The sequence below is a fragment of the Equus asinus genome, chromosome 21 (genome assembly GCF_041296235.1).
Source record: "Equus asinus isolate D_3611 breed Donkey chromosome 21, EquAss-T2T_v2, whole genome shotgun sequence".
NCBI classification, from domain to species: Eukaryota; Metazoa; Chordata; class Mammalia; order Perissodactyla; family Equidae; genus Equus; species Equus asinus.
Genome location: NC_091810.1, coordinates 89,676,873 through 89,687,747, shown reverse-complemented (window position 1 = coordinate 89,687,747; position 10,875 = coordinate 89,676,873). Strand labels below are relative to the sequence as shown.

Genomic DNA, 10,875 nt, shown 5'->3' with positions numbered 1-10,875 from the left:
TTTGAATATGTGACATGAAGTTCTGTTGATTTTGGAAGCTGCTTATCTCTTTAGTGATTCAAGTGTAAAGGGTCCAGGTTCAAAGAATTATGGTAAACAATGCCTCCTACCCTGGGAGAGTGTACATTAGCAAACTGAAGGTTCTCTATAAACTGTTTAACTCTGTGCTTCCCAAACGCGTTTAACCATGCACCCCCATACATGTATTTGCATCCCATGGAAATAACCTCCTTAGAACAGTCTTTGAGAAACACTGACCTCAAATGATTTCCAAACTCTGATATATATACTGAAAAGAGGCTAAACCTGAGCAGATTTTGATTTGGAGCCTTCCCAACTAGTGCAAAAATAACTGAATAAAATTTCAATGGTTCCTTATTGTTTTCACATTTCTTCCCTTAAACGTGTTTTAATTGATCTTCACAGCTCCGTGAAATAGGTTTTATTTTAAAATTGAGTTTTACCATTTCAACTCAACATCAGGAAACCACAACACTCAGGGACTTCTGCAAATGATTTTGGTGGAAAATCATCTGACACAGTCATAAGGGCTCGGTTTGCAAGATCTTCTCTGGTTAGAGTCATGCCACCCTTCCATGTCCTCAAGATGTAAATTCCTTGAAAAATTGCTGTCCAAAATTCCACATGCTTCCCACATAGGCCTGTGCAGTAAATACCCTTTTGCTCCAAATGACCCCTGCTTCCCTCCCTCTCACAGATGTAGAGAAGTGCTGTATTATGGAAAGAATACAGGTTAGAATTAGACACTCCTGAGTTCCAGTCCTCACTCTCTAAATCATCAACTTGATGACCTTGCAAGCTACTTTTTGTCATTTCATTTACTCCTCTTGAAAAGAGGATGATGACGTCTGTGTCTCCCAGGGACAACAGCGTCTTGATAAAGAATAGAGACATTCAGTAGAACTGATTTTCCCTTCACCCTCCCCATTCTCATTTTCTTACACAATTACTGGAATTGCAAACAACTAAAAATGAAGATTACACTGATCTTTCTTGTTAGGAAGCTGTTAACTTGAGGAAACGCTGATGAATATCCCCAGCAGAAGAGCCATCATGTCAGCACCACCATCACCAGCAGTCCTTTCTACAGAATGCAAACTTCACTACTGGACAAGCAAGGTATTTTCCAAGATTCTGCAGGGGTTTTTGGCCCTAATGGTGTGGAGGGCTTTGCAGTGGACTCTCACTTCTCAGGCAGAGGGGCCTTAAGATTGTAGTTAAAAAGGAGTTGGTAAATGAACCGAGAGAAGGCCAAAAATTCGCACTACTTCTCCAGTGAAACCTGGTGCAATTGCATGGTGGTATTTTGAAAAATAAAGGATATTCATCCATTCATTCATAAAATATTTATTGACTGCTTACCAGGAATCAGAGGAATAAAGGAAATTGTGGTTTGTCCATCTTCATCTCTCAATTGCTGCCAGTGGAGGGGGTCATCCTCCTGTGTTCCATGGGGCAGTGGGGTGGCCAGTACCAACGTGAGCGGTGGCTTCTGGTGGCACCAAAACAGCAGAGGAACACGTGGACTGGAATGGATGTGAGACAACCTCCCTTTTTACTGAGTAAGCCAATGGGTTAATTACTCTCCCCAAAAGAGGGGCTTACTAACCCATCTGGATTATAAAGGATGAGTCTGGGGTGATGAATATTTTTATGAGAGATCCCAGGAAGACTTATACACTGTGCATTATTTAGCAAAGGATGGCCACATTTTAAAAATCTTATTGGATACATATTACATCTAGAAAATAAACTATTTCATAGGCAAATTATGTGACCTAGCGCTGAATATTGGGTGTCAGAAAAGTGGAACTATCCATACTATTTATCTCCAGCTCATTTGTCACCAAAGCCAATTCTGAAGAAAAAGATTTATCTTCTTTCTTTTGATGTTGCACACAAAGAACCTTTGCTAAATTATGGGTGGCTTGGTGTGTAGGCAGTGCAGTCGTGAGTGTTTGAGTTAAAATATGATTTGTTTTGCAAAGACTTTTGAACATTTAAAAGGAATGTTCATGAATTTCCAAATGCTGTGTTTGCTGTAGCAAGACACTCAGAGTAATCATTACCTCCAGATGTGATTTCCATCTCCCCCACTGCCGCTCCACGTGCGCTCTTCTTTAATATTTGACAGACGTTCTGCATTTTCAGCCTCCCTGACAATAATTATGGAGTTGGTGAGCAGCAACCATTAAGCTTAGGTGCATTTAGTTCCTACTTAGTTTCAATTATTTGATCATCAACACTTTAAGAGGTAACACAAAGTCAAGCATTATGACAATATAAAACCAAGAATTTAAATGCAAAAGGGAAAATAAATTATTTTGAGTGAAGTAGAAGATGAAACACATCTTTTTATGGAGGCTCTTTTTTAATATAACGTCACCTTAGAACAAATTGTTTGAAAATAATTTATGAAATTACCATTAGAACACATATATAAGCTATAGCAAAACTTTTGTGAGATTTTTAAATCTTCTGAATCTTTTTCTTTCTTAAATACTAGAACATTTTAATAGAGAATGCATATGATGTACACACACAAAGATTTTTCTTCCAAAAGCATTAACTCTACCATTCAAGTGTTAAATGAGATGTCAGACCTAAATTATTTCTCATAACTTCCTAAGTTAATAATTTCGAATTTGATGGATTAAAAAATACTACCTGTTGTTTTTCATATTAAGAGTTTCCATTAAGATAGTTCTACCAAAAAAAAAAGCACTGAAAATTAAGGAAATAATCCTTAGTAGGATCAGCTATGTCTAGCTCCCAAAAATGTCAGCTCTAGAAAAGTCTGACTCCATTATATAGCTCCAGGTTACGTATAATTCAGATGTTAATCAGATAGAGTCAGAAAACATACATACATATTTTATTCTTTAGATAATAGGACTACAAAGACATAGCTTCAGAAAAAAGAGGATGGAAAATAGAAAATAATATCTTGCTAGTTTAAAATTGTTGAGAAATTTCATGAGAACAAATGTGATCTTGAATTGTATATTCCTATTAATGTAAAATATGTATTTTTTGAAGTTTGGCATTAGAAGACAGGTCAGAACACAAAACGAAGAGAAGCCTCATTCTTTGCCACATTAGCATTGTACAAGGAACACCTGAACTTGGCAATGATTCTGTAATTAAACAAAATAAGAAAATGTATTTTCTGGTCAAGACATTGCAACATATATGAGACATCTGGAGCTTCTGTACCAAAATTCCCATTATTTACCAGGCATCTTTCCAGTCATCACACAGTGGAATTTTCATCTTCTGAGCCCCTTCTCAGTGGCTACAGGGAAATGACCGAATAAAAATAATGAGAGAAGCTAAAGTGAGATCAGATCTGAGCAATCATTATTGACCCATTTTCTAATGGGAGCGAACATATTATGCATGATAACTCTATCTCTAATCCATAGTGATGATCTGTTTATATCAAGCATCTTTACCATCTTTTATTATATTTATATGTATTTATAACTTTTACAGAATTTAATTATGGTTGACTGTACTCCTGGTTATGAAGAGTTCCATTTTTTTTTATTAGTCCCATTGTCTTTCACTTGTGATCTCATATTTATGAGTAATTCCTTCGTGGACAATAGTAATAATTCAAATAATTGTAAGTTACACTCTTATCTCCTAGAGTTATAACGCTATGAGTTGGGGGATTCACTCTTGGAAACATACTTTACACCAAAAGATACCAAAACTTATTACCAACACAAATAGAGAGAAAATAGTTTAGAAATATAGGGTTTATAAATACTTTTTAAGTATGTAAAATCAACCATAGTACAATGAAATCCAGGCTCAGGATCTTTTTTTTTCCTCTTTTAAATCTCCCTACAGTAAATATTACATTTTCCCCTACCCCAACATATATTCAAATTTATAACCATCTATCTTAATATTTCTATTCCTGATCTACAAAAAAAACTGCAGAAAACCTCTGAATGTAAAACTGCAGAATTAGATTCTCCAGTGTCCTTCATGTTGGGAAGAGTAATTGTGTCCTCAGGAGTCACTGAGAGGTTGAACATAGACATTACGTAGGAGAGGGAGACAGTTACACGAATCGCCCTCAAAATAAAGATCCAGAAGTCAAACTGCCATAAGTCTCTAAATATGGTTTAAAAATATGCTTAATGGTCCATTGGGTCCTGTTCCTGAACTCCTCAAATGGTACCAATGGCCAGGACTTCAAAACTGGTTAAAATGTTAATTTTCTCCAAGATAGATGCATCGAGTCCAAGGGGAGCTCCACTCAATAGGTATGAGTTAGGAGTCTCTGTGTTTCTCACTGTGTTCCATAGGGTTACCTCACCCAGCTATTCTAAGAGCATGGCCTTGAAAGGAACCATCACCAACTGGCCTGAAGGACGGCCTGATCTCTTCGGGCACACTAGCACCTAGGAAAAAGGAACCAAGAGGCAAGATTAGAACCATATACCCTGCTCTAGCCTGTTGGCATTCTCCTGAGACTTTGATATGCACAGATCAGGGCTGTATCCCTCATCCCTCATCTTGTAAATGAGCACACTGAGATTCACTGTGTGGAAGGGACCTTCTATTTGGGACCAAGCATTTAATCCTAGTCTAAGATTGAAATCACGCCCAACCCCTCTTTGGAAAATATGTGTTAGAGTTAGGGAGAGATGTGTACTCAATAATAAACTCAGTTCCCCTCAAATTTCTCTCTAGTCTAGCAGAAAAGTAGAAGTGAGGGTTGCAATGATTTTGTCACTTACACATTTTAGTTTTTCCTAACATTTTAATGAAGTTTTGGGGCCGGCACCATGGCCGAGTGGTTAAGTTCACACGCTCCACTGCAGGCGGCCCAGTGTTTCACGGGTTGGAATCCTGGGCACGGACATGGCACTGCTCATCGAGCCATGCTGAGGCGGCGTCCCACATGCTACAACTAGGACGACCCACAACTAAGAATATACAACTATGTGCCGGGGGGCTTTGGAGAGAAAAAGGAAAAAAAATAAAATCTTAAAAAGAAAGAAAGAAATATGTTTTAAACTTTTCCTTTTTATGACAGAAAACAAGCAGCTATGTTGTTTAAATATAAACTTACACAAAACGTCTTTATTTAAAGCTGATTATTTAATAATCCAAACGGAGGGAGAGGGCACTAAAAACATATACCTGTGGGATATATATTTTGTTTCTTTCAATTTCAGAATGGAAGCTCTTACTTTCCATGAAGTACCAGAGACCATGTAGCAGTATCTTATACTTTAAATCTCTTAACCAGGCTTTTAGAGAAATAGTGGATCTGAATGCTGTGTCTTATCAGTAAAATACATTTCATGGTAAATTCAAAAAGAAAGCATTGAGTGGAACAGATGTATGCTTTTTAAAGACCATTTATTACACCAATCCTATTAAAAATAATAATGCAGCTTCTCTCTCTTTACAATATTTTGATCCTTCCTTTTGCTGCACATAATGCCATAAGTTAATACTTTACATGAAAATCCATTTCCAGCACAATCTTATTGGGCTGCTGTACTACAGTAAATTCTCATCTCTGGAAGAGGGGAAATTGCCACGGGGGATAACAGTGGCTACCTTTTAAATATAGGTTGCTGTTTTCTTTTGCATTTAGTAGAGGAAAAGAAGGAATAAAGGGGGCACCTTTCAAAAGATTTATTGGGATACTAAAGGAAAGACCGAAAATAAGGATAATCCCCTCAAATAGGAAATCAAACCACGCAAGCCTGGGATGGGTAAAGTAGATGCCATTTTATTCAATTGAAGAAACGGATTCTAAACATGAATATCGCACATAATGAAAGATGACATTATAGTCTTAAAGAACTTTCAATCTAAGGCAGACGGTTTATAAAAATAAGGGGATATACATTCATGCAATACAATATTTGTCAAAATTTTTACACATAATTTTAGAGCTTCCTCCTACACACACGTTCCTAGGGCGCAGATCGGTGAGGATCACGTTAATGGAAGAAAGGCCGTTACAAACAATGGGAAGAGTGGTTTTCTCCCTCCTTTCTGTCTTCTTCATCCCAACTCTTCTAAAAGGGGAAAACGGAGAGACAAAACCATTTCTAGAAAACAGGGCCCAGGGGGAAATCTCACACAGCATGCCTCCCTCTTTGTCTCAGTCATTCATTCAGTGAATACTTATTGATTGTACACTCTGCACCAGGCAAGCTGCTAGAGCTGGAGACAGAATAATGAGAATAATACAGTCCCTCCCTCCAAGGAATTATCATCTAGGGGAAGAGAAGTCCACAGGCCATTACATTACCTCACGCTAAACTCTCCTGTCTGAATGCTGTATTCTGTGAGAGCAAGTCAAGGTGCTGAGAGCCCCTGGAATGAGAAAAGATGCAAAAAGTCTGTGTGTGGAAGGGGAGATGGGTCGGCATAAATGCTATAACTTTATATTTTTTTAGATCAGGAAATGGAGCGAGATATTCTACAACCACCTGCCTCTCTGGGCCTTCTCCTCACTCCTGCATTTCTCACATTTATCCCCCATATTCCTCCAAACAGACCCCAAGACAGTTGCCCTAATTTTTTATGTCCTACAAATAGTTCTCCAAAAGTAAGCAGATAAAATCATTCTGGGAAAAATCCAATTGAATACAGCATGCCTGTAAGCCTGTGTCTCCCAGGGGCTCCTAGCCTCCTAAAACCAGTACCATGGGCTAGGGGAGCACAAGTTTTGTCTGAGACATTAGGATAAATAGATATGAGATACCAAGGCAAGATACAAGATCAAGAAATAAATTTTCAAAGGAAATTGGCAAATAAAATATGTTTAAAACTGTGTTTTACTTATATCCAAAATAAGAACATAAAAGAGTCAAGAGAGAATTTTGGGGGAAGATTTGTAAGAAAGATTGGTATGGTAGGAGTGATTCTGTAGGAACCATCTACCCCAAAGGGAGGGAGAGAAGACTCTTTCCTCTTCAACTCATATCAAGGGAGGAGGTTCAAAGGACTCACTCCCCGCAGTGAGGGCAACCCAGTAAACTAGAGTCTGCCTTCCATCCGGGAGGCATAGTAGGCAGGAGAGATGGGGGGGGGGGGGGGAGCTGCTTTGATGGTACAGACAGTGAGAGTCACTGCTGTATTGAGATTGGTCTGTCTTCTCAGGATTTGTATGGGTAAAGTGCACTAGCGTTTCTTGGTAACCAGATGTGGGCCCTACAAAAGGGACAGCCAACCAAAATTGCTGCAGAGGACCACCCCCAGAGAAAACCATCCTGGAAGCCACTCAAACTCCAACAGAGAGAATCTGGGTGGAGGACAGCTCTGAAACACTAGAACGCAGAGGGAGCCAAGAGGAAAGAGCCACATTCACAGCAGGGGATGTACCATCATAGGTACCCAGTGGGGGCCTCTAGAAACCAAGAAAAGCATCCTTCAGAGAGTCAACTTTAAACAGTGCCAAGCTCACAGTGTGAAATGCTAGTTTGTGCCACTATCAATCAAGAAAAACTTTCTTCCCCCTTCCTCATCTTCTTTCCTCAGCCTTCAGAGTCAGAAACCAAATAGAGCAAAAGAAGAAGGAGAGAAACAAATAAGACACTTGGAACAGGGATGCTGGGGAAAAACCGTGCAAAACTTGGGGCAAAGGAAGACTGCATGTCCTTTCAGTGTCACACTGGAGCACTGGCGATCGGGTTTCCCCAAGGGGAGTCATTATTTTACTTACTGTCTCTACTGATTAGGGCCCAGACTCTGGAATTTGACATTAAGTCATAGGTTTCTGTCCAGAAGAAAATAAAACCCCAAAGCGTACAGTTCTAGGACAACAACCTGTTAGGAATTTAGGCAACTTAATCCAGCGTTCTTTTCCTGAGTGCCTGTACCCATCCCTCAACTGCTCTTCGACTGGCTTGATCACTCTGCTGATCTCTTCATTAACGAGTTACATAAGTTTTTGACATGTCGTCACTTTATAATTGCATGAGAGTCGTGTCTCAAACTTCCTAAAAAATACTTAGCTAGAGATACAACCTTTTTCTGTCTCTCATTGCCAGCCACGAGTTTGTAGCAGAACTCCAGCCATAAAACAGGAGAAGATTTAACTATAATTCACCTCCAAAATTTTCGTTACTACATGCGACTGCCCCTTCTGATTTCTGCATTTAAGCCATATTAACAATACAAAATGAGTTTAAAAGTTTCAATAACCTGATGGCTATCATAATTGTCATGTACCTGTCAAAATTACCGTTCCAGGGATAGAGGAATATTTCCTTCAATAATTTTTTTTTTAAAGTAAAGCAATAATAAGAAATAAAAATGATGTTGTCTGGGCCAGCCCCATGGTTGAATGGTTAAGTTCGTGTACTCCACTTTGGCGGCCCAGGGTTTCGTCAGTTTGGATCCTGGGCACAGACCTACACCGCTCATTAAGCCATGCTGAGGTGGCGCCCCGCATAACAGATCTAGAAGTACCTACAACCAGAATATACAGCTATGTACTGGGGGGCTTTGGGGAGAAGAAGAAGGAAAAAGAGAGATTGGCAACAGATGATAGCTCAGGCCAAAACTTAAAAAAAAATGATATTGTCTTTGATAAAAATCCCATGAATTCTATTTGTTCTGCTTACATTAACTTGTAGTCTTCTAAAACTACCGAAAGATGATAGAAAGTTTGACATGGTCCGCTAGGTACAAACCATAATATACATTTCTTTGTTCTTCTCTCTACCTATATGTCTTTTTATATATTTTTTATTATTTTTTTCATATTTTAATTCACAAGCACTATATATGCTGGAAAATATGCTGCATTGAATCAAATATTCACAAGAATATCAAAAGCAAGCTCCAAAAGTAATAATTTTCATCAGGACAATTTCATTTGAATTCCACTTCATCCAAATGATACCAGTAATGTATTTTTCTTGAGCAATTATAAAAGCAGATGGGATCTTATTATAGATTTTTGCATAGCAACAGTAAGATTAACTATAACCAAAGTTGAGATGACCTATAAAACCTGGCACCGCTTGTGCTTTACAAGATATTAACATTTTAACATCCCAAACACAGAAATTCAAATAAAACAAAATGCAGAATTACAAAGAAATAAATGAATCTTGTTAAAACACACTTTCATTAAATATAACCTTTGAACATCCTACAAAATATTAAGGTAATTCAATAAAAGCAGTAATTGATACTTAATGCAATAAAAGTAGGAATGCATAATTACATGTTATGCAAGGTTTACAGTTCACACAGGAGCAAGTATAATTCCTGAAATCAAGTCTGAAATTTAGAGTCTGTCTGGATTCGGGATCTACATAGAGTCAAGTTCTAATCCACTTCTTACTGGCTGTGGAACTTGGGGGAAAAAACACTTAGATTATTTTAGCCTCCATTTCATCATAATGCCTGCTGCAAAGTATTTTGAGTGCTAAATATAACAAAACAATGTATGTGAAGTGCTGTGTACACTTCCAGATCCTGTGTTCATGTTAATTATTATTAAAGTTTCTGTTTATACGCATTTTCTTTTCTTGGGGAAGAAGTCTCACTGTAATATAGAACATTTTCCCAAAGATTAATAGATTATAGAGAGAAGACATAACGTACCATCTTTGAAACCTCCAATCTGATTAACTGAGAGTCTGAACTCAAGAAATGAGGACGGAATGGAGAACTTTAGAGGGAGACCTCTGGGCTGCAACTGCTCCTGTACACAGCTTCTGCTCATTTCGGGCCAGTGGAGTGAGAACAGAGATCACTCTCGAAGCATGCGGGAAAGAGCCCAGGGCAGCAGCTCTTATCAACCACATCCATTGGCTGCCAGATAGAGCTCCCAGCAAGACTCCTGGATCCGAAGCCAGGCAAGCATTCAGAGTTCTGAACTACGAGGAAAGGCCTTCTCTTGTTTTTTACTGCCCTGAATCTACTGAAAACCAATGGCAGAAGAAGCAGAAATGTAAGAGCTGAAGAGCCACCACCCCATAGGACTGACCTTACAGAGGGTGACAGAGTAGCTTCTGTCAATAGTTAGCCCTACAGTGAATGCTTGTTGTGTTAAACTAGAGTGTCCTGCACTTTCTTGCCCAGTTCTGAGAAAGGTAAATGCAAAGTAACGTATCAGGTGACGAGCACATTGCAGATTTATAACTACTGCTTAGAACTTTGAAAACCAGTGTATGTTGCTACTTACTCAACGGTATCATAGTGTTCAAGGTGCCACCTCCATATACAGCTAGCTTTTCAGCTTTGGAGAATGACTACACAAATCATTTAAAGAGCAGCTAATCAATAATTTAAGGAAAAATGTACACACAGTATCTAGCAGTTTCTATGTTTTTGCTATCCAACAAGGTCATATGAAAGCCTTAAATTCCAGCCTGCAGCTGCTGTGCTCATAAAGTCACCAGTGAGTCAAGTTCTATCTAAATATATGCACATGCATTTCTATTACAATTACATTTACTCGGACCACATCAATTCACTCAAGAGTTAAAGGGCATTTCTTCACACCCCTACAGAAAAATAAAAAATTACCCAGAGTAAATTATGCTTTCAACAAATTCCCAAATGTATTCAATATGCCCCAGGGTAACATTCAGATTTCAGTCATTTAAAAGGACAGCGTCTGGACTCTGACTTGCCTGTGTCCTGCCATCACAACTGGGAAAACAAAGGCTTTCACTGTGCAATAACATTAGTGCAGGATTTTTCTCTCTCATCATCTTGGTGATCAATATTGAAAGGAAAAGATATGTTTGACCCAACATTTGTTTATAGTTGTATCTAAGGCAAACACAATCATTTTTCCTTAATATTTTTTCAAAATAGTGATACCACGTAGTCATAAGGCTATCTTCT

The 10,875-nt window shown here is 38.4% G+C and overlaps 2 long non-coding RNA genes across 2 annotated transcripts in view; both read right to left on the bottom strand.

The window, feature by feature from the left end:
• Positions 1-2,090: 2,090 nt before the first annotated feature.
• Positions 2,091-4,510, bottom strand: LOC139041319 (uncharacterized). Its single transcript, XR_011496241.1, has 3 exons — positions 4,355-4,510; positions 3,257-3,316; positions 2,091-2,177 (listed from the first exon to the last, which is right to left on the bottom strand). It is a non-coding gene; the product is annotated as an uncharacterized lncRNA (long non-coding RNA).
• Positions 4,511-5,765: 1,255 nt separating this feature from the next.
• Positions 5,766-10,875, bottom strand: part of LOC106838157 (uncharacterized) — a 38,168-nt gene continuing 33,058 nt past the window's right edge. Inside the window, exons 2-3 of the long non-coding RNA XR_006517788.2 lie at positions 6,314-6,378; positions 5,766-6,077 (exon numbers count right to left, since the gene is read on the bottom strand). This is a non-coding gene — a long non-coding RNA (uncharacterized lncRNA). The remainder of the gene's footprint in view (positions 6,078-6,313; positions 6,379-10,875) is intronic.